General features: G+C 40.3%; 1 protein-coding gene across 6 annotated transcripts in view; it reads right to left on the bottom strand.

The window, feature by feature from the left end:
• Positions 1-27,014, bottom strand: part of ctnnd2a (catenin (cadherin-associated protein), delta 2a) — a 229,647-nt gene extending 202,633 nt beyond the window's left edge. For 2 of the 6 annotated variants that reach the window (XM_081601618.1, XM_081601620.1), the window contains exon 1: positions 26,256-27,012. The gene's annotated coding sequence lies outside the window, so the exon portion shown is untranslated. The other 4 variants (XM_081601621.1, XM_081601622.1, XM_081601623.1 and 1 more) reach the window with 4 other exon arrangements.
• Between the last annotated feature and the right edge of the window lie 351 nt (positions 27,015-27,365).

Genomic DNA, 27,365 nt, shown 5'->3' with positions numbered 1-27,365 from the left:
CGAAGCAAAGCTTAGAAAATGAAGAAATAATAATTATAATTTTCATACCTAATTTCCCCAGCCAATCATTTCTGTCTTGCACAGGCTGCTCTGCCATTCAAGAATTATTCCCAAAGTGTTGCGCGTATGATTGTCTGGGATGATTGATAGCTCTAATTTACCTCCACGAAACATCTAATATGAATCTCTGAATAATGTATAATTCGGTTAGCAGAGCTGGGAGCCAGGGAAAGTGCATGGTGCATTCATGATACAAATGCACATTGACAAACATGCATGACATGTTTTGTTGTGAATTTTGTTAGAAACTGCTATGGTGCTGATAAAAAAATAAAAAATAAACACAATCTGACCTGGTACTTTGTTATAGATTAGATAGAATATCGTTCCATTGGAGAGATGCCTTGATATTCAAACTAAATATGTAATGATTTTACATTTTTGGTTACTGTTGAAAAAATACTTCACGTATACTTTTGTTTTATTGGTAGGTTGGCTTCACTTAACGTGTCCAGGGAACTAAATGCATTAAGTTGTGTGAAAATAATATTGTAACCCCAATATTTGTAACTCTGCACTGTGTTGTGGTTGGACAAATTTTTATATTATTTATAAAAAAAAAAACAAAACAAATAAAAACAAAGTCAAAGATCTATAAAAAGTGCAAAAATCACAAGATGAGGTAGAGATGGGTGTAACCCCAGTCTCCTGCAGCCTCAGTGATTCGGGAGGCTGGTCACAGACATCTGCGATCCGATGCCCGAGGCCTGTTTCGCAGGCTTTGAAAAAATCCCAGCGCAAAGCAGTCAACAGAGACAGTAACATTGATTCTTTCAATCAATACCCCCTAACCATTCCTGCTTTAGCATCTCTGTCATATTCATCTCCGTATTAACCAAAGAACACCAGTTAGTTCAAGGTCTCCTCTTGAAAATATGAATATGCAATTGGCTTCAATAAAGGAGAGAAATATAGGAAGGTCTTTTGCAGATTGTTGTGCTTGCAGCCTGGAGTGCTGTGCATGCCAACACACACATATGGACCGACTTCAGTCAGACAGCTGGGAAGCAGTGCAATGGTTGACCTAGATTGGTGCTGGGTTTGAAGGCAAAAGGAACCATATGCATAAAGAGTCAGAAGTCTCTACTCTAACAGTGCAAGACGTCAGGGAAACAGGAGTGAAATAATACTGCTTTTGAGTTTCCAACTTCTGAAATTGTTCATTTTAGACATCTTTTTTTTTTTTTTACTGAAGTTAATAAGCCAGAAAGGCAAATATATTGGATATAGGAAGCCATCTTGTCATTTAACATGGTAGCAGAACAACCCATGTATATACAGGACAAAATTATTTGACAACTTGATATGAATGACTCAAACTGTCTTGGTTGTTGCTTCTTAACCACATTGTTTTAAACCATATCAAATGTAGCCAGGACTGAGGTCAATACTAATCAGTTGTTCCCTAACTCTCATCACAATTGAAACTTAACTAAGTAAAGTATTAAGCAATACATTTGACCAAATGAAACATAAATAAATAATTAAAAAAAATAAAACTCTCCTAAGTCTTGGTGGTGACTCTCTGGACTTCAAAAGTAACTAAATCTTTCTAGCAAAGACCAGTATTTTACCACTGGTGATAACAAATGCAGCAACACCTTGTGGTATGGAAAAAAACCCAAAAATCAAGAAACTAGGCTAGTTTCATCAAATTTACTGACAACCTATTATGTTTGCGGGCTCATTAACACGTTTAAAATGACGCCGTCGCTTCCCAGAGCCGCAGCTGTCAGCAGGAAGCCAGTTTGCCAGAAATGTCACTCTCGCTTTTCAAATCAAGGATGTGCGACACAGGAAGTTGTAGAAACTCAGCCCTCTCAACAATAAAGACGAATCGGATTAAACAGCGCGCATAAAATTGTCTATCGATGGGAAAAGCCTGCCGACGTGCCGGCAGCACGGCTCAGGGAGTTGCCCGACTCTCACTCGAGTTCTGCTGAGATCTCATCTCCAGCCTCCTGCAGCACCCTCTGGGATAACGTGGGCGTAGCTAATGGATAAATGAATGAGCAGGAGAGGCCGAGCGCTAAAGAGGATAAGAACTACAGTTTAAACAGCAGACAGGGGATGAGAATGAGGCTGGAAACAAGGGAGAAGCTAACAGCAATTGTGTGTGCGTGGGGTGATAAAAATCAATCACTACTTGTCTTTTTTTCCTGACATGTCAGAGTAACATTCATACCATAATCTCTTTTGACAGTTTAGTACCATTTAAAGGTTTTTGTGAAAAAAAAGAAAAAAAAATGAGGGGGATAATCTTTAGGAAGGTGATGAAGGCAATGAAAGTTACATGCATCGATAACATACAGGACTAACAATGTGTGTGTGGGGGATATTATATTTAAACATAAATTTGAATTATGTGTTTTGTTTGTTTGTTTTCCACCCCATCTATTGACATGTCTTGCACAGTGCCTTGACAAAGCATCCATACTCCTTTTAATGTTTTCACACTTGGTGAAAATAAAACCACAACTTTTATTATTTATTGCAGTTGTCACAGAAGGAGGGGGGAAAAAAAGACAAAAAAAAAAAACACAATATCCCATAAATATTAAGTAGAAATCTAAATCCACACACATAAATGTGCAAAAAAATATAAACAAACTCAGTTTTGCAACCACACATATAAACAATATTTATATTTTATTGCGCCAGCAACTGTGATAAATATATTTCAGAGAGTGATGTCCCGTTTTCCCAGTCCGCTCATTCTCTGACAGATTTCAATAGAAGGTTTCCAGAGGGGACGAGCCTCACCGGGCTAAAATAGCATTGTTCTATAAAAGAACAACAAAGCTGTCTGCATTTTATAGTGTTTTTAAAGAGTTGAATATTTCCAAATGAATTAGACATGCTGTATCTTTACGAAACTTTTCACAAAATACTATTTATGTCCTAAACTTAAACAACTTTTATTTTTGTTTTTATCCTCATTTCTTTAGAACTTCCGTCAAAGATGACATAGTCCCTATAAGACTATAATAAAAACATAAACCTAAAACAACCCTGATGTTTCATATTGTCCTTTATAATGTAATGTTGACAAACTGTGCAACCTCCAGTTAATGATTGTCCTCATAGTGTTTTCTGGCTTAGATGTTAAACAACATTCAGAAACATGGTCTTTTCATTTCCTAATTAAGAGTCTAGCCTGTTAGTCAGGGAGAAATAAACACAAATCACTTTTGTATGAAGAAATAATAAAATATTACAATGACGCCTTTGTCTTAATACATAATTATCAAGCAGGTGCTAATGGAAAAAAATTATGCATCAGCATTCAGATGTTCAAAATCAAAATTTGCGTGCAGTTCACAAACCTTTGCCAATGTGACAGAGAATATTGTATTGTTGCTGTGAGAAGCACGTCTAAAAACCAACTTAGTTATTTGTTTTCAGGGTCAGTGTTGCCCTATCTTATATACATTTTTAAAGTCATGAGATTTTAGCTGGTCTATTAGAGGAAAGGAGACGGATTTAGAAACGCAAAGCCTTTGATTTTAAGGTTTGTTGCATCAGGCAGCTGTCCATGGTGCTGAAAAAGACTTGGCTTTTTTTTTCTTCTTTTTTTAACGCTGTTAAGAGTTTCTCTATCCCCTTAATTTGTTTTCTCCCTAATACGATTTTATTCCACCTTTAGGGGGAAAAAAAACAAAAACAGAGAGGTCTTTGACAAAGCAAATGCAAAGTGTAGAGAAAAACTTCAGATGAAGAAAAACTTTCTTCCCACACGAACAAAGCGGGTCAATTACGGTCAATCGCGACGGGATCGAACGTGTCAATTTATCAACTGTATTCAATGTAGAGAAATGTCTACTTCCCAGGTGAATTGCACGATCACGGCGCATTGTATTATTCATGAGGCGTCAGAATGCATTATCCTTCAGTCATTCCTCTCTCATCTAGGCGACGTTATCGTTCAGGTGACTTTTGCAGAGCCCCCTAATCTGCTAAAGCCAAAGATGACATGCATTCAGAGCAACCGTGGCAGGTGGAGAGAGCAGTTTTAGAAAGCAATTCAAAAACCAGCATCAATACCTTCTATCTTAAAAAAAAAAAAAAAAAAAAAAACGTGGACACACAGAGGAGAGGAAAGGTGAAACTGTGTGAAGGAGGACTCAGAAGGGGAGCAAAGAGCACACGGTGGGGTCCATTTGATAACCTTGACCATAACTTTCATTATGCGCTTTCCTGCATGTGGAGATATGACTGACATTCAAAGGGAATAAGGAGCAACATTTACCTGGGCGTTATCTCTGAGACAGCAGACATGAGTCGGCTTGTGATCTAATAAAACTCTGCGACAGCGACAAAATGAGAAGGAAGATAAATCTGTAAAAGAAGAACGGGTGGTCATTTTCTATCTGAATGTTGTTTGTTTTTCCTTTCTGTTTGTTTGATTTATTGATTTTCTTAAAACTATTATTACTTTCACATACTATTGTAAACATTAAACAAATTCGCAGATGCCACTGGCAACTGTGACATGCACCAGAAAAAAAAAAAAAAAAAAAAGCAAGAGACTTTAATATTCCTGCTGTATCCTTTCGATTCCCCCCAAGTGTTTTTGGAGCAGCCACTCAAAAAAAAAGAAAGAGATCAAAAGTGACAGGTCAGTTCTGTCCAAAAGGTGGATAGATACAGAGAAAATAGGGTGAAACTATAAATAACAGCAGGGTAAGAAAAAAAGAGAACAGAAAAGATGAAAACACAGCTGTGGAAATGAGTCATGGTCAGTTTCCATGTGAGTTAAATCCACACTAAGAGAAACAACTTACCAATGCAACAATTAATCTCCCAATTTTTCCCTTGATCAGAACTGATCAGTGCTCAGACTGCAAACCACAGAGAAATCTGATGTTTTTGTCCTATTCAGAAAGGAATGGAGAATGGACACTCTAAAATCCTTTTTTAAAAATGGCTGGACATTTCTTCTCTTGTAGTCCTACAAAACGATTAATAAATAAATACAGATGTTAAAAAATATTATTGACCTGGAAAAACCTCATAAGTGCATTTCTGGGGAAAAAACAAACAAATAAAAAAAAAAACTTTCTTGTCAATTTAGATACAAGACAAGCTCTTGGAAAAAAATGGCTAGAAGGCATTTAACTGCAGATTTAAGTTCAAACATTTCTGTAAATCAAACCGTTGATATGTTCATGCCAGCAACTAATATAGGCAACTAATTGCACAATTTTGCACACAAAAAAATACACGTCTGCAGAGACACATTCAAGAGCAAAATGGCATGCTTTTAATAAATGAAAACAGTAGTGACATAATGCTTTTTTTGATTAATTTGATCAAGACCGCATGCAAGTAACACGGTCAACCTCAAACGAGACTGTGAGCGCACATCTGCTCGGACATCAACTCAGACGCTGACCATACCGTTTCCACTCCCTCCTCTGTGACCATTTCCTGTTTATGGTGCTCCCACAGCTTACCGCAATATAAAAATTTACTACTCCCATCCAGAGTAGTGGCCTCTCTCGGCTATAAAACTCACCAGAAGTAAAACATGGGACGTATAAAACCACAGTTGCTGTGAGGCGGCATGACAGAATCCACCCCCCGAGAACCGAAAAGGTAAGATTGGAAGTGTGGACATCAAGATGGCCATCTCTCACAGTCTTGACAGTTAATGCATCCATAATTTATACGAGATGGCAGCTCTAGCAGGCACACAGATGCACACCTCTGTGGCACAAAGCATTCCTTAGCTCCTTAACTTGATTTGACTGCTGTAATTGAAAGTCCAGCCTCATCCTAAAAGCATAGACTCACAGTAGATTCTCAAATTTTTGTGTAAATGATGTTTTCTTTTGTTTGATTGCAAGCAGTTTCAATGTTTTAGCAATTTTATATCAAGCAAATAGTTTCATATCATCAGCTGTCTGAGAATTTATTATGTAAATTTATAAGATCTCTTGTCACTGCAGATATTTATTTACCACAAGAGGCTGAATTACCAAGCCTGCAAATCCCCCTGTCCATAACCGCTCCATCTTCACTCATGAGCAAAGCATCAAGATGCTCGAAGCTTTACGCTTAAAGCAGAGACTTATCCCATTCTCGGAGGAAACAGCAAACGCTTGTTTCCTGTTGAGAACCATGACCACAGACTAACTTTCTCCGGTGCATTCCAAAGAACACGGCTTGAAAATTCCCACAACACTCTACAAGTGTAACAATCTGGACTGCGATTCCCTGACCAGGATGAACGCCACACCGTTTCTCCTGGATCCGAAGCCTTGCCTCACCCAGGGAGGCTGAGAATAGTCTCCTGTCACCTTTCCTATTGGAGAACATGACCCGCCACCCCCTGGGGAGAGAAAACGGCTTCATCAAATACAATGTACAGTAATTCTTACAAGTCTATGAAGAGGATAAATAAATTCTGCTGTACGCATCCAGCAAGACACAAAGCTAAAAGTCGCGGTGGCAGCACCCACATGAGCGGACCCGCGAGAAAAGCTCGGATGTTAATTTCATGCTCCTCCAGCTGCTCTGAGCTGAAGTCTGCCTGCTGCTTGTGTTTGATCCCAGTGAGATGCTGTACATCTGTCAAAGGCGGGGGAGATCCCACTGGGACCCTGCTGCCTCAGTCGTATCGGCATGATGTCATCCTACCGCTCGCTCACCTCTCCCTCCCTTCCTTCCATCTTCCTCCTCCTTCTTTCTTTCACTCCCACAAAGCCCACCCCCCCCAATCCATCAGCTCGCGCCACTTTCTGTTCCCTGTTCCCTTTCCTTCTGTGTACGTGTTACACACCGTTACATATATCGTCCTCTGAGATTTCATCTTCGGTACAAATAACTTTTCTGCTTCTTTAGTAGAAAAAAATTCTTCCAGAGCCACCAGCGCTGTAGGTAGAAGCATACTTGCATATTTAAATATAAATCATAAAGGTCAGTGCCCTCCATTTTTCTCTTTTTTTCCCCCCATTTGGCTTTGACCAAAACCTACCCACAGTGATATTGGTACTAAATCCGCAGCTTTAATGCTTTTGGAAATATGGTTCAACTTACATTTGGTAAGTTATTAAAGTTATTAGGATAAAGAGGAAGCACCACATCAGATATAAAGAACTTAAATGTATAAATAATAGTCAGCAACAGTAAGTAGCTTAGAAATGACTGTATAGTAATAACTATGTAACTATGTAATAACATAGTAGTAATAGTAATAACTACTTTACAAAAACAAGTAGCAGCAAGCTTAGCTAGCAGCATAATAAAAGAACTTTGTATTTCTGAAATAAATGCACGCGTGCGTGTCTGCATACATTGTTCAGACATGCGCATCAGGTGTGTGTTTGTGACAGAAATGCTGCTGCGCTGGCATTTCTGTTCTAATGTCGTCCCATTCTCCGTCTTATCAGGCGCTGAACACATTCCTCCAGTCCAGTGCGAGAGCGGGGAGTGTGTGTGTGTGCGCGTCCGCGTCTGGGTGAAACACGTTCAGCCATAATTGTGACTGTTTGTCTGGCGAGATGCTCGAGTAGGTGTGTGTGCAACATTATGCGCAAGTCTGTGTGTGTGTGTGTAAGGAGCGTGAAATAGAGGGAGATGGGACGGGAGACGAAGGGAGAAGAAGAGGAGAGAGAGAAAGATAAAGGCATTTAGTGCAAATTCTCTTTGGATCCAAAGCCCCTGGGTGGCACAGAGGAGTTTCACAGTGTTAATCTCTGTGTAATAACTGAATCACAGTGAAAACAATGGAGCACTCTGTCCTTATTCGCAAGCCAAAAGGCCTTGGGGCAGCTGGTTAGTCTGTCTAAGTGTGTGGGGGAACAAAAAAAAAAAGAAAAGAAAAGAAAGAAAGAGAGAAAGAAAGAAAGAAAGAAAATGAAGCTGTGTGCATTTGTAAATACATGTGCTTGATTAAAAATTGGCAACCGGAGACAAAACTCTTTGTCTGGCCAAGTGAGCAATGTTCCAAGTGTGACTTTTCCGCGAAGCTGTGTCGAATCCAGGCTGTGTTTTTCAGTAATCACAGCAGTTTTCCTCTTACCGTCTTTCCAGACAATTGTTCAAGGTGTGATCATGCTCATTGAATGTGTGGTTGTGGGTGTGTGTGTGACACACAGCGGCTGACATGTCCACAGAAGCTAAAAGGAAAACGTCTTGATCCTGAGAGCTTTCGCAGCTACAGCTATTATCAGCGTAATCCAATCAAAGGGAAAAATAAAAAAACGTTAGCCCACAGACCTGAAAACCGAGACCGACACAGCATGACGCCCCCCGCTGATGACCCAAGTATATTACAGTTGGGAATAACCATCTCAAGTTTTCCTTGTGCTTTGCCGACAGCTATAAATACATTTCTAAGAGGAAAAATCAGTAAAAAGAGAGACAGAATACAAAAACATGTACTTCCAACAACTCTGTGCCAGTTTGTGTCAGTCTACATCTTGAGCTACGTCAAAGCAGAATAAAATATATTGATGGCTGTAGTAACATAATAAAACATATATATATATATAAAAAAAAGGTTCAGCTGGACTGAGAAATACAAACTGTAGTACAGTCATTTCACTGACTACACACCAGTTTGAGATTACTTGAGATTTGTGACATGGTGCATTATCCTCCATAATCCTGAAGATGATGGTTATGCAGAATGGTCAGTATAACCATGGAAATGGTCAGTGACGATACTCAGAAAGACTCTGCCACCAAAACTGTTGGTACTAAGGAAACTGAAGTTCCTGTGGATATATAACTATCAAAAAGTTCAAAAACGGCATTCATCTTGTTTAAACCAAATGTCAAATGTGGCGGAAAGGAGTGACAGTCGTTGGCTTCAGGACTGGTTTAGAGATGCTATATTCCATACACCTACGATCCAGCGACTGGGTATGTAAGCGATTGTCTCCTTTCTATTTTCTCAAACACGCACCTTTTCTCTTCTAACCTCAACTCACAACTGCAGCTCACGGGACACCTTCTCTTTCCCTGGGCCCTTCCCTGCAAACCTGAGAGATGGTTGTGTGTTAAAACTATATAAGATGAATCATTTTCTGAACCACTTGGACCAGCATGTCTGGCATTGACAACTACGCCACATTCAAAGTCATTTGAATCCATTTTCTAATGCTCATACTCAACTTTAGCGAGTCATCTTCACCACATTTAAATGAATAAATATATTGAGTCGCTGCCATGCGACTCTCCCAACAAGCCAATGAACAGATGTGCTTCAGTGAGAGTGTGTTTTGTGCAATTACCTCAGTCTAAATCTGTGATTAGCAGCTCCATCCTCACTGAGTTTGTTAAACATTAAATTCACCCTGAGGCTTCTAAATGAATCCTTTGCTAGATTTTGGTCAAGAAGCAGATGGATTTTTTTTTTTTTGTTAGCCTGTAAAACATACATGCAAGACACAGCTATCGATGCATTTCTGAGTCGAAAGCATCAGATCACCTTTCTTTACACTGGTAGACTGCCATTTAATGGCATTATTGATTTTGCTTTGACCACAGGATTGCTTCACAGATTGTAAGCAATTGTAGTCGCGCTGTAATAACCTCAAATTTCTCTCTCATACCCTCAGACTGTGCAAGACAAGCCGACGTTGTATAAATCTTTATTTAATTTGATTTGGTTTATTGAATAGTGAGAGATGCAAAACACATGAATGAGCTCTCCAATGTGAGTTTTGTTGCTTCAAAGCAAATGCTAATTTGTCGCAGATGCCAGAGAAGGGCTAAAAAGGATAAATCAGAAAAGCTGGATGAAAAAATATATAGAATAAAATAATAAGATTAAGTCAAACAGATGAAGATGACACAAATATTGAGCTTAAGAGGGTTAGGGTTTTAAGAACTTTTTCATCGCAAAAACATGAGAAAGAAAGATGCAATTATTTACTAGCATATCTAAAAAGTATATTTAAAACTACAGACTTTTTTTTTTTTTTTTTGCTACATTTGCCCAACAATAGTTCCAATGATCTGTATCGATCATTGTTATTTTCACAGAAACAATGGGCAATAAGTTTGTCTGAACTGAATCCATGACAAAAAGAAATTGTTGAAATTCTTTCAGCAATGTGGAGTATGAAAATCCATAAGATTTATTGTAGCCCGCACAAGAAAAGGGACAAAACCAGATGTTTCTACTGATTACAGCTGTAAGAACAGCAGAGTGTCTGCATGTTCTATGTTCCTCTATAGTTCTGTTCCCCAGTTTTGCTTCCAACGCAAGCTATATTATTTATAAAGCATTTCATAATATATAAGTAACACCAAGTACTTTATCAAGGTTAAAAAAATGATTAACACTTATTCACACCAGAAAATGTTAAACCCAGTCAATAGAATAATAATAATTGCTGCAAAAAATAGGTCAGTGTCATTGAAATCATTAAACATAGAAAGTGCAAAGCGAAAACCTCAGGAACTCCAAGCAACACATCGAAACATTAAAGTTCTAAATTACGTTAAAACTGTGTTTCATTTTTGATCAAATTGAAACATTAAATTGTAATGTAAAAATGACATTAAAAAGACGAATGTTGCAGATTCTGGAAGTCCAAATAACATTAATGAACAGATAAAATAAATAAATAATCTAATGTTCTGTGCCATAAGAAAAGTTCAACTAAAAGCAGGTCTGTTTTAATTAGCTTCTGAAAACATCAACATCTCATCCACACACAATCTTATTCTTCTACTGGTTCACTACAGCATAATACTTTGCTCTGCTTTGTGATACTTCAGCTGTCATAGTAACCGAATCACTACTGAGCTAATAGTTACCATGGTTTCTCAACAAGTGGAGCTTATTTGCTCCACAGACTCTGTTGGTAACCCTGCTGACCCACAATGTGTCCTGTGGTGCATCCAATACACACATTGTGCCTTTTGTCAAATGATTGCACCAGGATACATTCACTTTTGTGTGTGTGTTTGTGTAACATATCTACAGCAACAATATGTCCATGAGCCACACACACAGCTGGGAGCTATCTCGTCCGGCCACACCAGTCAGCTAACAAACAGCGTCCGCTGCTGGGCGGGCAGCTGAGGGCAGCAGGCCTCTACTGGAGAACCTGGAGGAGACCCCGGCTGTCTTTGACCTCCCGCTGTCGTAGTGAATGTGCCCTAATGGGAGAAAAAGTAACACTGTCTGACTTCCCACGAGAAAATGGAAAATCAATTTGCCACACAGCAGGAGGGCACAGCACCCCACGCTGTATACAAAACAGGAAAAAAAGAGAAAAAAAAGGAAATGAGCGCTTACTCGCCCGTCATCTTTCTGTATGTGGTCAGAGCATTAGGTGTCACGGCAGAACGCGTATGCGCCTGCTTCGCCTTTGCTTCGACGACCCATCTAAATCACGCCGCATGGAACAAAAAGAAATCGATTCCTCCAAACACAGGGGCTGCGGTAGTCTCCTGGTCAAAGACGTGGTCCTGATGTAACGCTCTGAAACACTTTAGGGCACAAGATTTAAAAAATCAGCCTGACACTCTCGCCAACTACACCTCGCCCTTTTGCCATAACAGTTTTAGGCTTTTCCTGCTGGGGAGGCCTGTGAATCTCGAAAAGATCAAAGTAAGACACTTGACTACTGATGCTTTAATTATACTCTGTGATACTTAGCTATTCGCAAGCTTGAAAGATAAAACTGCATAGAAAATGTTGTGATTTATTTTCTTGCAGAACACAATTATAGAAAATTAGGCATGAGGAGGGTAGAGGTATACTACTAGCCTGGTAAAAAAAAACAAAAACAAAAAAAACAGCCCTTTGCCTCATACAGAGGGTCTGAATCTTCAGGTATTGAGAAACAATGGCTTTCCGTAGGTGTGCACTCTGCTGAAGTTTTAAGTGATTGGATCTGATTTTACCCAATCACTAACGCTTGACTGTGATGTGTGTAATGTGGTAAGCTCAATTAAGCAAATTGAGTACACTGTAAACAACCCCATAAATGTTCCTCTTGCTCTGACTTTAATTGATCAATATTAGGAAGTCTGGCCAGCAGATTTGACAGTGCTAAGTCCCTCCTCCTGGCTCTGATTGGCTGTTTCTGACTGGGGGCGGTGCATTTTCTGTAGATGGCAGTAGGACCACAGGGAGAAGACTCCGAATCCCTTTTTTTTTACTGAAAGATTATTTGTCTCAAATCTGAACATAGTAGCAGATTTAAGAAAAATATGTAAAAATCTATGTAGTTTAGTCATAGGGTTTGTAGACTAATCTCCAAATGTAGTGTTGGCGGTTTTGACCATAAAGTTCTACTTTGCTCTCGTAAACATTTGCAGCTTTTCTCTGTGATGTTTGGTGCATAATGAGGCTTGTTTGGCAGCGACGGCGTAGTGATTGCTTTATTTTGACAGCAGGACCGATTGGATTTCAACAGAAACTTTTGTTTCCCATTTACTTTTCACACATAGGAAGTCATATGAAGCAAGGGCCATTTGAGTTGTTTCCGTTGTTGTGACTCAAAAATAGCAAACAGAACTGTTTGATAATTAATCTTTTTAAAAACAAATGTCATCCTTGAGGGGAAATGAAAGTTTTTATCATTCACATTCTTTAAAAAAAATGCCAAAAAATGCTTTCTGCCAGGATATGGTGGAGTGTAACTAATTAGCACGGCCATAAGACACGGCACTGAATGGAAAAACGGCTCGTGAAGGAAGCAGTAAAGACAGCTGCATCCATCCAGCGCTCCTCTGAACTGGTCCGAACGTCTTGAGCAAGTGCAGTAAAATGCTGGTGCAAAATGTATCACTTTAAAACAGTCTCTGACCGAACACCCAGTGGGATTTATAAACGGCAAAAGCCACACAGTGAAAATTACTGTCATTTAAAAGTGAGCTTTTGTGGAAACACTAATACTGACCATCCACAGAGAGTAATGATACGGATTAGGAAGCCCACCTGCAATAAAAGTAATCCCCAGGCTTGCTTGCAGTGTCTGTGAAATCAATATCATTTTATTTTCATCTAATGGAGAAAAATATACAGTCTACCTTAGGATAAAAAAAATTTAAAAAAAAACCTTTCTGAGCCAGAGGCCCCACTGCAAAAACATCTTCCATCATCTCATGTCGCAGAACAGTTCTGATTATCAGGACTAAAATCACACAAGCAAACCCGCAGCAGCAATGAACTACACTCTAAAACTGTCTGCTACTAGATCTATTTATATTGTGCAAGTTCACAAGAAAAGTTATCCCATACAGCCTTTATTGAAAAAGAAAAGAGCTCCAATTAAAATCCAACTGCATACAGTTCAAATCAGTCCAAGTACAATGCAGCTCAGTTTGGACTTTTCTGGCTCTTTGAATTTTGTAGTTTGTTTCCGAGACTGCGTGCGTGCGCGCGTGCGTGTGTGTGTGCTTGAGGTCTCGTCTGCCAGGCGTATTTTTCGTTGCTCTCATGATCAATTGTTTGTCTCTCGGTTTTTGAGTTTGTATCAACTTGTCTGCCTACAATCCGCAGAGAAAAAGCCAGAGGAGAAAAAGAGACAAAAGAGTGACAGAAAGGGTGCGCTTGTGTCTCTGCGTGAGCGTCGCCATTTCTCAGCAATATTTTGTTGGTGGGGGTTTGGTGGGAGGAGAGGATCAGCAAGTCCTTTTTTTTGTCCTCAATTCCTTTGAAAGCCTTTCTTTGACATATACAGACTTTGCTCCAAATTTCTGGCACAGGCCCAAACACAGCAGATTTTTGAGCCTAATTGGTCTAAATGGCAGCATGGGGCTTCTTGTCTTACCAAATGACTAAAGCTTTTCAGTTCAAGCAGATTTATCTGGTTTATCCAGAACGCATTCAAAAATGAAAAATTTCAAGTCATAAACTTCACACATGCAGATGTGTCAGTTATAACACGAAAACTCAAGAATTACAATTAAAGCAGTCATCCTTTCACTCTTCCACTGAGCTGGTCTTTGGCTATGATTATCAAATCAGTATTTCTGCTCTTATGTGGATCAGTGGAGCTTCTGTCGAGTCTTTTACCATCGAACACTAAAGGCACAGACGCGCCCTCGCAGACCTCTTCTATTCGTGGTCTCTGCTACAAAACGTACAGATCAGATCAACAGATTCCAGCGATAATTGGTGGTCCCAGCAGCACGTAGCAGCTCCACTGTATGGCATTTTAACAATAAGTCACTTTTCCTTGCAATTTGATGGCAACACTAAATATCTTTTTTTCCCCTTCACTGCTCACATGCAAGAGACAGCAGAACTGATGCACATCTGTCATGTTGTCATGTACACACGTCGTTAGAAATTCACGAGCTGCACATTACCAAAGTTAATTTACATGCGGGTAACATAAACGGGGAGTCACTTGATGAATTATACACTGCACATACAGCCCACAGAAGATGAGTGAAGTCGATGTGAGCTTGCCATTCTGTAATCTGGCTCTGATTGAAATCTGCGTAACCCACGCAGGAGAACTAAAAAGTCCTAAAAGGGGAACAAGCCAGTGGTATTTCTAAGCTGTTTGTTACCAAAAAGGGTATCTCCACTCTTATGAGTTCTTAACATTCTTAATCAGAAGCAATACCTTCTGATTTGGAACTAGATTTGACAGCAATCTGGTGTAAGGAATAAGTAGGTCAGCTCAAGAAGTAAATCCCTCTAACAATCAACACAGAATTACTGGCCCAACTTTACTTAGCGATCCATAACCTTAATTAACCGAATTCATTACTTCAAACCTTTCGTTTCAAGCAGGGCTGGCCTGAAGTCTTATTGGGCCTTAAGCAGAGTATTGAACTAGAGCCTCTTCTTGTTCAGGACATCACCCCGATTGAGAGTGCTTCAAAACAGACTCATCATCCGAGTTATAATCCCAGCACCCACTGGAGCCCTCTGATGGTTTCGGGAGGAGGTGCGGGGTTGATCTGCCTATGCCTGGGGGCCAGCTCTGACTTCAAGCTTGCAAAACACTGACCCACTCCCACTCCACCATGACAGATGTCGAAGCAACTCATGTGCATGTCAACTCCAATGAGACTTGTAAAAAAAAACAAAAACAAAAAAAAAACAGACGCTTAGTAGCCTAATGTTGCTTTTATTTAATTGATTTAACTGTAAAAATCGGTCATGTGGTGCTGCACGGTTATAGGTGCACAAAGGGACAAGGTTTGCAAACCAAACTTGTTATGATGTCATAGACCTTTTGATGAATGGTAAGTTGTTTCTCCACCGCCGAGAAGGGCGTACATGAGCATGATCGACAGCGCTACGAGCCACCTCGCGGCTCTGATTAGTTGTTTCTGACTGGGGGCGGCGTACGGACAATGCAAACGCTTTCATCACAATAGTTTGTTATTGGGTAAAGGCTGCTCGTATGTCCACGCAACCTACGTACGTGAGCCGCGGCTCCGTTTCAATCCGGATCCCTCCAAAAGGAGGACACCAGATCCAATAGTGCTGAGTTAACAGCACATGTTTTGTTGTCAGGTGAGCAGCTGTATGTAACAAAGGCTGCCACGGGAGGAGCCGCGAATAAATAAAAATGCTGAATGCCAGGACGGCGTATATGCAGCTCACACCGACATGGGCTTTGCACTGAACAAGCACATTGTGTAGCTGAAGAGAAAAGCTGCCTTTGTTAGCTCAGAGACTGTGAAATGAAATCGAATAATGTGGACAGCAGGAGCCGGGGCTCGGCTGCGGGTGTATCTCTCCACTGTCAACACACATCAATAAGCGAACTAATAAAACACCTCATGGTCAAAACATTATTTCAGCTGCTGTTCTTCTTTTAGATGTGCTATAACTCTCGCAGCTAAATCCTCTTCTCTCTGTGATCCGGGTTTTACCGGTGGACGTGGTTCCTCTTCATATATCCATTTTTTTTTATTATTATTCTTTTGCAAGAGCAGTCCTGACTTGACATTTGGTCTTTCTCACCTGGTGGCTCCCTCCTTCTATATTTATCTTTGCAAATCCAAGTGGACACTAATCTGCACCCCTGAATAAACTCATAAGATCAATAGAAATGAAAAAGCTCAATCCGGACATGGTCTGGTGCTCATCGTTTTCCGATTCTTGTCCTTGCCATCATTTCCATCATATCGGACCAGATGTGAGAAAGACTTTGATTGGCAAAGGGAAATAGCCATAACTGATAAGGATCTGAGAGTGCTGCTGATGGGTAGCTGATTCGATCACAGGCATCTGGCCAGGCATTTATCCCACTTGGCTGACTGGAAGCTTCTAAGACAGAAAGATCACTCTGTGTGAGTGTTTGTCAGGGGACGATAGTGGTTGTAGACAGTTTGAAAAGATACTTAAGATTTTATTTCATACAATGAACAGTTTATTTATTTTTTGCTATTTTTTTTTTAAAAAAAGGATGTAATAATGTTTACATTTATGGCATTTATAGCATACAACTATTTTGGAGTCACATTTAGCAATATTAGCACCACAATCTCAATCTTTTCCACTAAATTGCTCAGACTTAGTCACTAACATTGGTTTGAAACATAAGCTGCAATCTGCTGTGACGGGTGAGTGGTTAAGTGAGTTACTGTCACCAGTGGCAACACCATATTTTATTGGTAAAACCATTGCTGTGAACACTTACGGAAAAGACCAAATGTGTTCATGCAACGCAACCTTGCCAAATTATAGCCGATTTGCTTTGCATAAATTCAGAAAATTCTGCTGGCTCTTTTTTTGGAACTGCATGAGCAGACTCACCAAGATCTCTCGATTCCTGTTGCAAATAATTTATTATTTCATCATTATGTGAGGATTTAAAAAAAATTAAATAAATGTAAATAAATAAATAAATAAATAAAATTAGAAATGTTTTATTTAAGAAAGCCTGCCCTGGAGTGCAAGTTGGATTCACTTTACAGCTAAAGGTTATTTAGTGCAATTGGGTGGAAAAAGAAACGCATTTCACTCTTGATGAGGCTAGATAGCAAAAACCCTTTGATAGACTGTAAATTCTTACAAGTAAAAATTTTAGATCACTATCCAATCCTATACTGATGTCAGTCTTGGATTGCATATTGAACTTATGCCACCAATCCAGGCTGGTCATATTTTGATAAATCCATCTATACTGGACGTTTAAGCTTACAAAACAAACAAATCTGACTCAGATTGACCAAAAAAATATAAAATATTGAATATCTCCAAAAGTTGCTGTAACTGACAGAACCATGAAACCTCCTCTCAACCTGGAAAATCCTGAAGGAGAAAGTCCAGCCATCAGTTTGGAATCTTAAGTGCAAATGGACCTGGGTTCTTCAGCTAGACAATCATACAAAGCACACGGGCAAGTTCTGGCCAGAAAGTATTGAAATGAAGGTTTTGGCAAGTGGGTCAAGCCAAAGTCTGGATTTGACTTTGACTTAAATTCTGTGGCATCATCTTAAACAGTTTATTAATCTCTGAAAATCCTCAGAAAGTGTCTAAATGACAAAGAAAAAGAAAAAAAGAAAAAGTGGAGTCAGAGCACCTCTGAGATCATGAGCAAATCAATGCAGTAACTCTAAATAATTCACGCTCTCAGAAAGGTACTTTAACTACAAAAATGTATTCTGTGTTATACAAAGAAACTAGATGAGGGATAAATATTTATAAAATCCCAAGGTGCAAAGCAGAGAGGGGAGGGGGGGAACAACAAAACAAAACATTGCAATAAGAAAAGAAGAAAATCTATCTTCAGCAAACGAGTTATGACTGCCAGACGATCACAGTCATCCTGCCACCGGTGCCCCTTTTATCCAGCTGCTGAACACCAGCTACACTGTTCAATTTAACCGTGCAGCAGGTAGTCTAATGAGAACACATCAAGCTTATCTCCTCATGTCTCTTGATCTAATAAAATGTCACAAACACAAGCACAGAGCTGATTCCTTCTTCTTACTTACCCTTCCTGGGAAACTCATACGTGTAACACTTGCTTATATACAATAACAACAAGAAGAGTTCAATTATTACTTAATATTACTAGTTTCTGCCTCCAGGTATAACTGGCTCAGCTCTGCAGCTGCTAATCCTTTCGGGTAGCTTTCAGGTTGCACTTGGGGAGCTAAATGCTCAGAAACACCCGTCTGCCTCACAATTGGGGTAGACTGTCTTGATTTTATGTAAATGTTTCTTTTTTTTTTCCCTTCTACTCCTATTTAGATAAAGCCGGGAATGACGAGTGGGTTAAAAGAAAAGACTGGAAAAGAAGCACGCACATGCTCACCCACGCACACTCAGGCACAGGTGTTCATACCTCATCAAACATATCATTACTCACTTGACCAGCCAGCGAGATAATACCACGTTGCTGTCGCTGCGACTAGAGATGAGACCGACAACAATACACCCAGGCTGCTTTTTTGCCATGTAACATGTCATTATGCCAAGTCTTTCTTGTCTGTCCCTCAGACAGCAGCTCCAGTGGGTTTTTTTTTTTAATTAGCCAACACATAAGGTCCTTTCAATTCTGGCATTTGCTGCAAACTACGCTTTTTTTTTCTTTTTCTTTTTCTTTTTCTTTTCAAGCGCCCGTGAAAATTAGAGCACACCAGCCGCACGGAGGAAGCAGCCTAATTGCTTTCTCACAAACAGATTTAACCTGATGGGTCAAAGAGGAGGATAATGCTGAAAGAGAAGGCGTAATCATCTCCCAGAAATGAACTGAGAGGCAGTCAGGAAGCACTGCAGACAACTCCAGGCAACAGAGAGCGCAAAGAAACAGAACACCCCCACCCCCCTCACAAAAACACACTTTGAACTTCAACGCACATTTTATTATTATTATTATTATTATTATTATTATTATTATTATTATTATTATGAAAATGAAGGATAAGGATACATGGTGATGTGAGCACATGTTTTCAGCACCCTTTACCCTGATCAACACCACCAATCCACTTCAGAAAAAAGCTTCAATAAAAAGTAAAGAGTGTGCATGAAATCTAGAGAGGAAATAATGCAAACTCACATGCAAAATACAATTAAAAATAAATCAGTTCCAGCTTCCCCTCCCCCTCCCCCCCCCTTCCTCTCCATCTTTACCACCACACACTCAATGCCTTTCATTAGGATTTCTTCATGATGCATCAACACAAAGCAGTGAACTGTTGTCAAAAATAGAAATCAAATCAAATTTGAAACAGTCCATTAATAAACGTTTGGCCACTCGATTCATTAATTGAGACGCACTGTGGACGACCTTAAGGGACTGTGACACTTTAGCAGGGCGCCGCACACACACATGAGCAGCAGCGCATGCACACGCAAGCTATGACCTTAGGCCACGTTTAAAATCCAATTACAGATCTCGGTACATGTAAAAAGGTCACAATCATGCATATTCATATGAGCAAAACTAACAAATGTGTCACCACACCAGTCATCCTGTCATACACACACACGCACACACTTACACACCAACTCTAGGCAACATCCCGCCATTAGCCGGGAAAATCAAGTTGATCTACAGTCCTGCAACCGTATCTCTTTGATGCTCAATTAACTCTGGCAGACTTGGCTATAGCTGAGCCAATTATTAATTCAGATTTAAAAGTGCAGGGTTACATGCACATATATGATGTCATGGCTAGGCAACCATGGGCATTCAGCTTGTTCTGCAAGGCCGCCTGCACAGAAACGCCACTCATTGATAGCTTTTTTTTTCTTTTGCTTCTGCATGTTTTGGACACATTTGCAGTTCAGTCGTTTTCTTTGTCACATCCCGCTGCCTTCGCTTCCTTCTCACACGTGGCCGTCGTTTCTTGATATCGATGATTCTCTGTCTCCCGCCCGGCCTGTCTGCTACTTTTCCTCCTCGTTGCATAAAAAGCCTCTTTCTCTCCCGCTCTTTCACAGCCGCTTTCCCACCGCTTCCAGAGAATTCCCTAACTTATCCGCATCCTTCACACCCGTCCTCTGCTGTTTTTTTTTGTGCTGCATCACCCATATCCGATGTCCTGCCTCCTTCCTTTATGTCACTGTTTTTTTGGTTGTTTTTTTTAAAAAGCTAAAAAATAAAAATAAAAGTGAAGGGATGTAGGATAGATAACGAAGTGGAGGAGGAAGGAGAAGGGCAATGGGCTGACAGAGGGAGTCCCATCTGCAGCATGCTCATTAGAAGATGGGAGGAGAGTCAGCAGAGGGGACACACTGGTAGGCATGCACACAGCCCTCTCTCTCTCTCTCTCTCTCTCTCTCTGTGTGTGTCTGCTTCTCTCCCTTTCTGTCTCTCGAACACATATTGCTGCTTTTTCTGGACTTGTTCCGACACATCACTGCCTCCTCCATATTTTTGTGCTGTCCTCCTGCTGTGCTCCTCAACGCCCCTCTCTCATTAATCACTGCGAAACACAACACGCGGCGCTTGAATAGTTTTACCTTTTTACCACCTTGCAGTGCTTGCGAGGCGATATATTACAAAACTACATGCGTCGTGTGCATCTGAAGCATTGTTAACCCTGGACAACTCATTATCCGTTTCCTTGAAAACTAATATGCGCCCATGTGACTGAAAAAGAAGATTAAAGGTCCAACAAAAAGGTGACGGAGCTCTTTTAGAGATAGATGTTTGTTTGTTTTGTTTGTTTTTTTGCAGGAAAAGAGAACTGTACCTATTGCCCATGCACTTTATCTGCCAGGAATATTCATACCGAGTGTCTGAAAGTGACTAAAAGTGTTTTGCTTTTTTGTTGTTTTTTTTTCACAGGCACAATGTGCCAGCTGTGTGATCCATTCTGCTCAGCCATAACCTAATAACACTTCCCACTGACCTTTTACATGACAAACAGTTTCCATATCTCTTCTGGCTTTAAAGTAAAGGTCAGCAGATGGTGAGCAAACATAAGTGGAGCAGACACTCACTAAAAGAGGAGCGCGTGTCACATCGACAGAAAGCTTACAAAAGTTATTTGCCAAGTTAAAAATGGCACTGCCGTCGCTATAATATGGTAAAATTCCTCACAAAAAGCCAAAAGTGACACAGAAAAATGGTAGCACTTTTGACATGTTATGGATTCTCTGTCCACTTTAAAGGAGGGCTGCCTCAGGCTCCAATTGCTTTGTGGGGGGAAAAAAATCTAAACGGTACACCACAAATAATCAATAGTGTCATCAAGGGGTTCCAGTAGGACAGCGATCATCTCCATGAATTGGCAAATGCATCTGCATCCACATTGATTAAAAGCTGGTAAAGGAAAATTCCTTCAAGTTTGATTTCCTAAAGAAATTTGGCAGTATTTTTCAAACAGCCACATGAAAGCAGCAGGCGTGTAAACACCTGAACAAGAGGAGCACGACGAGCATCTGCTCCTCCCTTACTTTTTCCATTTAAGGAGATTTTACCAATCATGTTTACTAAGTTTTTTGTTCATTCCAATATGAAATTAATTAAACAATTTTTTAAAACATGGCTAAATTGCAATCGCCCATTCCTTCACCTCTGAGTTTTTTTTTTGGTTTTTCATTTTAACTCACCTAATCTGCCAAAGTCTGCTTTAGAATGAAGTCTCTTTGTATTGTTAGCATGCTGGTTGGAAGAGTATGCAGCTATAGAAAATAAACCTAAAGGAATCTTATCTTCATTGACTGATTTAAGAGATCTATTGTTGCTCTATTTCTCATTCACAAATAAGAAAAAAAATATTGTAACAAAAAATGCCCACAAATCCTTTTAAGTCAGGTTGATCCTCAACCTCACGTTGAGGATGGGCCTAAGCAAATTTGACTGTATATATATATATATATATATATATATATATATATATATATATATATATATATATATATATATATATATATATATATATATATACACTATATCTTCCATACTACTATATTTTCCATATCTCTTGACCATGTCCCAACATTTTATATAATCACTTGTTGCTTTTCGTACCGCCCCAAAAGAAACATTTCCAGTCAGCTGTTTGTAAAAGATTACATTTACACAAAGTTCTGTTTATTCTGGACACATTTTGAAATCGTTATTCTGAAAGCGCTAAGGTACGAATACCGTACTGTTTACGCATCCTTTCAAGCTGATTGATTCGCGACATTACAGGTAACAGGCTGTTCCTGTATTTATTTAACAATATAAACTTACATTCGCTAAAGCTCTCAGCTTGGAATTACATTGTTTGCCTTCTAACTTATCCGAAAAGCTGGAATGACTCACTCCTCTTGCTGATGACTCTTTTGTTGGTTTAATGTAATCTGTACATGCACTGTAATCATCTTGTGTAAATATGTGCGGTACAGGTCAGAAATTTCCACACACTCATCAAAGGCATGAATGTCACAAATTTGTATCTGAACTATGCTTGTAGAGAAATATCATAATATTTAACGTTTAAACAGCGAGACTTGGTGCAGAAGTTTTATTCAAATGTAGATTTGCTTGCGTGAAAATAATATTTTTAAAAAGTATATATTCCCATCCAACTTTCTTGTGCCTCAGACATTATAGGAACAGTCAAACTTGAAGTTGTTGCAATACAGTTCACAGCAAAGTAAAGTGAAAATCAACCTAGACTGAGGGGATGCAAGACCAACAAAGACATGCATGTTCCACTATCAGCACCTTCATGCGCAACTGCAATTTGCACCTGCCCCATGCGGACAACGCAAATGTGTTCCAGAGGAACGTCTGGTGGTCAGAGGAAACAAAGTTTGAGCTACTATGGCAAGTAGAATGTTTAGAGGAATCAGTTTTTTATTGTGTTTTTCTGTTGTTGTTGTTGTTGTTGTTGTTGTTGTTGTTAGGGTCATCTTGAAAATGAGATACAAAGGTGAAGCTTTCAAACCAGAGACCTGTGCAGCGGCTGTCATGCACTGCGGTGGTAGCGTTGTTTTGACGTTCTGTTCGGGCGCCGACGGTTCTTGTGCGTTTCGTCAAGAAGACGGAAAAAATGGAGACGAGCGACTTTCTCCAAAATGCTTATTTTCATCAACAATAAACTACATGGTTGGACGTTGAAAACTACAGGAAAAGGATCTCAAACACATTAAAACTGCTTTTGGAATGGGTTAATCAGGCATTTATTTGTGGGAAGGTTCCAACCTAAACCCTATTGAAGATTTGTGGCTTATGAAACAAACAAACAAACAAACAAACAAAAAAAAAAACGCTTGCTGTTAGAGACACAAAGTGCATTGTTTCTCTGTCTACTAATTTGATTCTTGTGCCATAGTCTCATACCAATTGATTCAGTTTTTGTTTTTAAAATGTATGGATTTTGCATGTTGTTAAACTACGGAAAAATAAGTCCAAATGCATCATTGAAAGCCCAAAATTAGCGATATGATGAGCGTATGTAAATTTCTGTCCAATATCTTAAATGTCATTGCTGTCTGTCTTTTAAATACCAAGGCTCTTATCTCAGTGTGAACTGACTGTTTAACCAATAATCTGAACATTAACAGTAAAGTAAACAGGAATAGGTTGAGTTATTATCAATGACCTACATGGGCAAATTTGATTGAAAATCTCAAAGGCCCCAAACTCAAATACATTTTTACATCTTCACCGGTGAAAAACCATGAATGTAATATTTTAATAGCTCGGCGTAATCCAAACATTGTAGAAGTGACTAATAACCCAACCTTTTTAGCCACTCATGACTAACATAAGCATCACTTTATCTGATTAAAGATCACATTGTGGCTGCCAATTAGCATCCGGCCTAGTCCCATGAATATGCAATCAATAAAGTCTGCGAGTGTGGATTAAATGCCAGCTAGCCGCCTCGGGCTAGAAAACATCACACAAAAGTGAAACGTTGGGAGAAAGATGAAAGAACAAAAAGCAGATAACTCAGCTCACCGGCATCAAAAAGTTCAACATTTGTTCTCCTGTCAGAGTTCTGTCTTTCGTGAGTGAATTGTTTAAGTTGTACGGAATGTCCAACTCAATGAAAGGAGTGAATATTTGTGTCGTGTAGCTTTAAAATCTCATTGATGCAACTGCACTTATCTATTAATATTTCAACCCTGTTTGCTTTTTGTTTGTTTTTTTTGGCTTTTTTTTAGTTGAAAGTTTCAAGAGTATTTCCAAATCAAATTAGGTTGGAGGGAAGCTTGTATCTTGACTGAAACACGAAGTAGGATAACCATATGGCCTCTTTGAACTTTGGTGAAAGGCCAAGCTTTTAATGAATGCCAGAAGTTCTTGATGTGGCAAAAAAAAAAAGTCACACTGAAAATTATAGGTTGGTGTTCAGTCATTTCAAAGCTTTGAGCACAGTTGGGAACCCATTAGTCTTTTGAACACAAGTTAAATATGATATGGTTACAAAATATATATATATAAAGAATAAGTAAAGCTCTACTGCAGCTTTCAGTTCCTCAAGGGCAAAAAAATCAAGGCTGAAATAATGAATATTTCACACTGAGCTCACTGTTTACTGACTTGACAAATAGTCAGCCTTGAGGACCAGATGTGGTTTAACGCTGACAAAAGATTGGTCATGATCAGAGCAACGCGCCAGACCTGACTTTGACTATTTATTTTTTCGTCGATTAAATACATCCCTTTTCATGACTAAAATGCAGCATTTTCCAAATCCTTCCTGACCCTGTTCTGGAGGACAACTATAATTTAAACTCTTCCCCTAACATCAGCATTATTCGGTGTGTAAAAGCTACTGCCGGGCCAGCTCATCACAGTGGCTCGTTGGACCGTCGTCAGCACTCCATCCCGTGGTCGCCTGACAGTATCCCCTCCATCCGATCAATAGGCACTGGCGGCAAGCCTTCCTTCCCTCTTTTACTCCCTCTCGCTCTCTCTCCCTTCCTGGCAGCCACAGTAGAAAGACTGTTCTGTTCTGCCAGCGCAGCATAGTGATTAGGCATTAGGCCTGCGCTGCTGTGTGAATTAGCTTAATCTGTGTCCGCGATGAAGGACGAGGCTTTTCATGCCCACTGGAGACATTTACGGGACATAAAAGACGCTAATCTTTAGGAAATTTGGAGAAAGGGCGAAGTGTCTATGCCTGTGGTTTTAAAGGAGAACGATTGCACGAGAACTGTTGAGACAGTTCCCACAGTGATAGGCTCCTTTGTACTGCTCCTTACCCTTTTAACAATAAGAAGAAAAAATAAATAATAATAATAAATCAGAAGTTCCTTGAAGACGTGTTGCTCGGGGAGGGGGTAATGTCAGGGTCGTCTCTTGAAGTGCTAAGAAAAGCGCCGACATGCTGTTTTTAAGCAGATCGAGGAGCTCTGTCCCCTCATGGCATCATCAGAGGTCAGTTTGAGGAGAATCGAACATGACTGCATTCTCCTGGTCTCACAGCTGCTTACCTGGCAGGGAGAAAGTTGCTTCATCTGCAGATATCGGCTCAAAGTTTATACCAACACAGGGGGGGGGAAACAAAAAAAACAAAAGACAGAAAGGAGAATGCACTTCACTGTCACCGTTTTCACTCCTTCCGTATCCACGTATCAGTCATCAATCACTCTCTATCCCAGGATCTGACATACATCAGTTTGAACGTGGACCTGCATCATGTCCTCACAGCAGCTGAACCCTCTTCCTCCTCCTCCTCCTCCTCTCCGCCACCTCATCTTCTAGATATGCTGTGTGCCCTTGACAAACTGCCAGTGCTCAGTCCCCCTCCTGGAAATGTCTATTGATCAGAGAGCCACAAGCAAAGAGTGGGTGAAGGTACAGATTCAAAGCTCTGCTTTAATCTACGACAGATCCACACAAAACTTCCCAGCCATAAGTGAGGATAACTGTGCAAACATTTACGACAGCAGAGAACTCTAAAGATTTGAGCAACATCACTTCTGACTATGAAAGAGGCTTTTACCTGAATTTGGTCAACTGGAAGAGCATGAATAAGCGACCCCCCCTTTGTTTACATGGCGTCTTCTCAGGCTTCGGAGCACTTTTACGCACATCCAGTTGTAGATTTAGGTCAGCATCCATGTGGAGCCAAAATATATCGTGTCTTGAACACAACCTGAGTAGGTTTGGATGCATTTCACCGAGAGAGGCTTCACAGTAAAGCTGTTACAAGAAAAAAAAACACCAGCACCATGCATGCAAACGCAGTGTCTATAAATCACCTTTAGTAAATGATCCTGAACTCAGGTCGGATTTCTAGACTGCGAGAACCAAACAGCAGACTTCAAACACACGCGTTTATTGAGCTGACAGCTTCTTTCCAGTCAATCTCATAGCTGGGAGATAAGCGCGATGACTTACCCAAATAAGATTTTTTTTTTCTTTTTTCTTTTTTTTTTTTTTTTGGCCGCGCTTTCAAGCTTCTGCTCGTTACCCAACGGTGTCCGATCCGCCCCGCTTCCAAGTCAATCCGCAGTGGCGCTCAGATCAGATCAAAACGGAAAGGTGCGCCTCTTCTCTGCGTCCTGCGTCCACAGTCGCTGTGGATGGAAGGACCATTTGCCGGGATGCTGCGTGCGGGTGGGGTGCGAGAGGCTAAAGGCATCCGCAGGGAGGAGGGGGGTGGGGGAGAAAGAAAACGGGGAGGAGGGGAAAGGAGATGCAGGTGAGAAAGAAGGAAGAGATGAGCCCGCGTGTAGCAGAGGAGAAGAAAGAAAGAAAGACGGATAGGAAAGGAGCGCAGCAAAAGCACTGCAGCGACACGGAGGCAACGCCACCGGAGAGGAGGCAGACAGAGGCGCTCCGTCTCGCTCTCGCCCGTCGCTCGCGCACACGCCCGCGCGTGCAGCGGCGGTTTTCATAGGAGGTGACAGAGCGACATCTTCAGGCCAGAAAGAAGACGGGCTGGGGAGACGCCTAACGCACATAGCAGCGCCTTTTTAAAAATCCCTTAATGTGTGGATCGTGACTGCACTGTTCCGTAACACAACAGGAGCCAGTTACTCCAACCGAGGACTGTTTCCCTGCTTTGTGCCGGACATGTGCACATGCAATTAACTGTTTTATCTTTATTGTATATGTATTTTTGTTATTTATTTTTTTACTTTGATTAATACAAGATCCAAGATCCTCCAATAAAACTTAAACATATAGTTACATCCTAATTTTAGTGCTGTTTAGAGCATTTGGATCACGTGATATGACGTTTTGAAGGAGATTCTCTTAACAAAATACTGCATCACAACTGCTTCCACCCCCCACCTGTGTTTTGGCACACTTCCACTTCCCAAGCCTCCCCCCCATGTCACCCCCCTCCCCTCTCCCAACTCTCCTCCTACACACTCCATGGCAACCAGATCCCAGTTATGGTTATAAAGATGATAATATCACCTGACCTACTCCATCATCCTTCCACAGCCCCAATCCAACCTCTGGATTTCTGGATTTGTCTGCCTATTACACCTCCACCAT

This window comes from Poecilia reticulata, chromosome 20 (assembly GCF_904066995.2).
Source record: "Poecilia reticulata chromosome 20, P_reticulata-male-v2, whole genome shotgun sequence".
NCBI classification, from domain to species: domain Eukaryota; kingdom Metazoa; phylum Chordata; class Actinopteri; order Cyprinodontiformes; family Poeciliidae; genus Poecilia; species Poecilia reticulata.
Note: the sequence above shows the minus strand (reverse complement) of the source record. Positions and strands in the feature narration are given on the sequence as shown.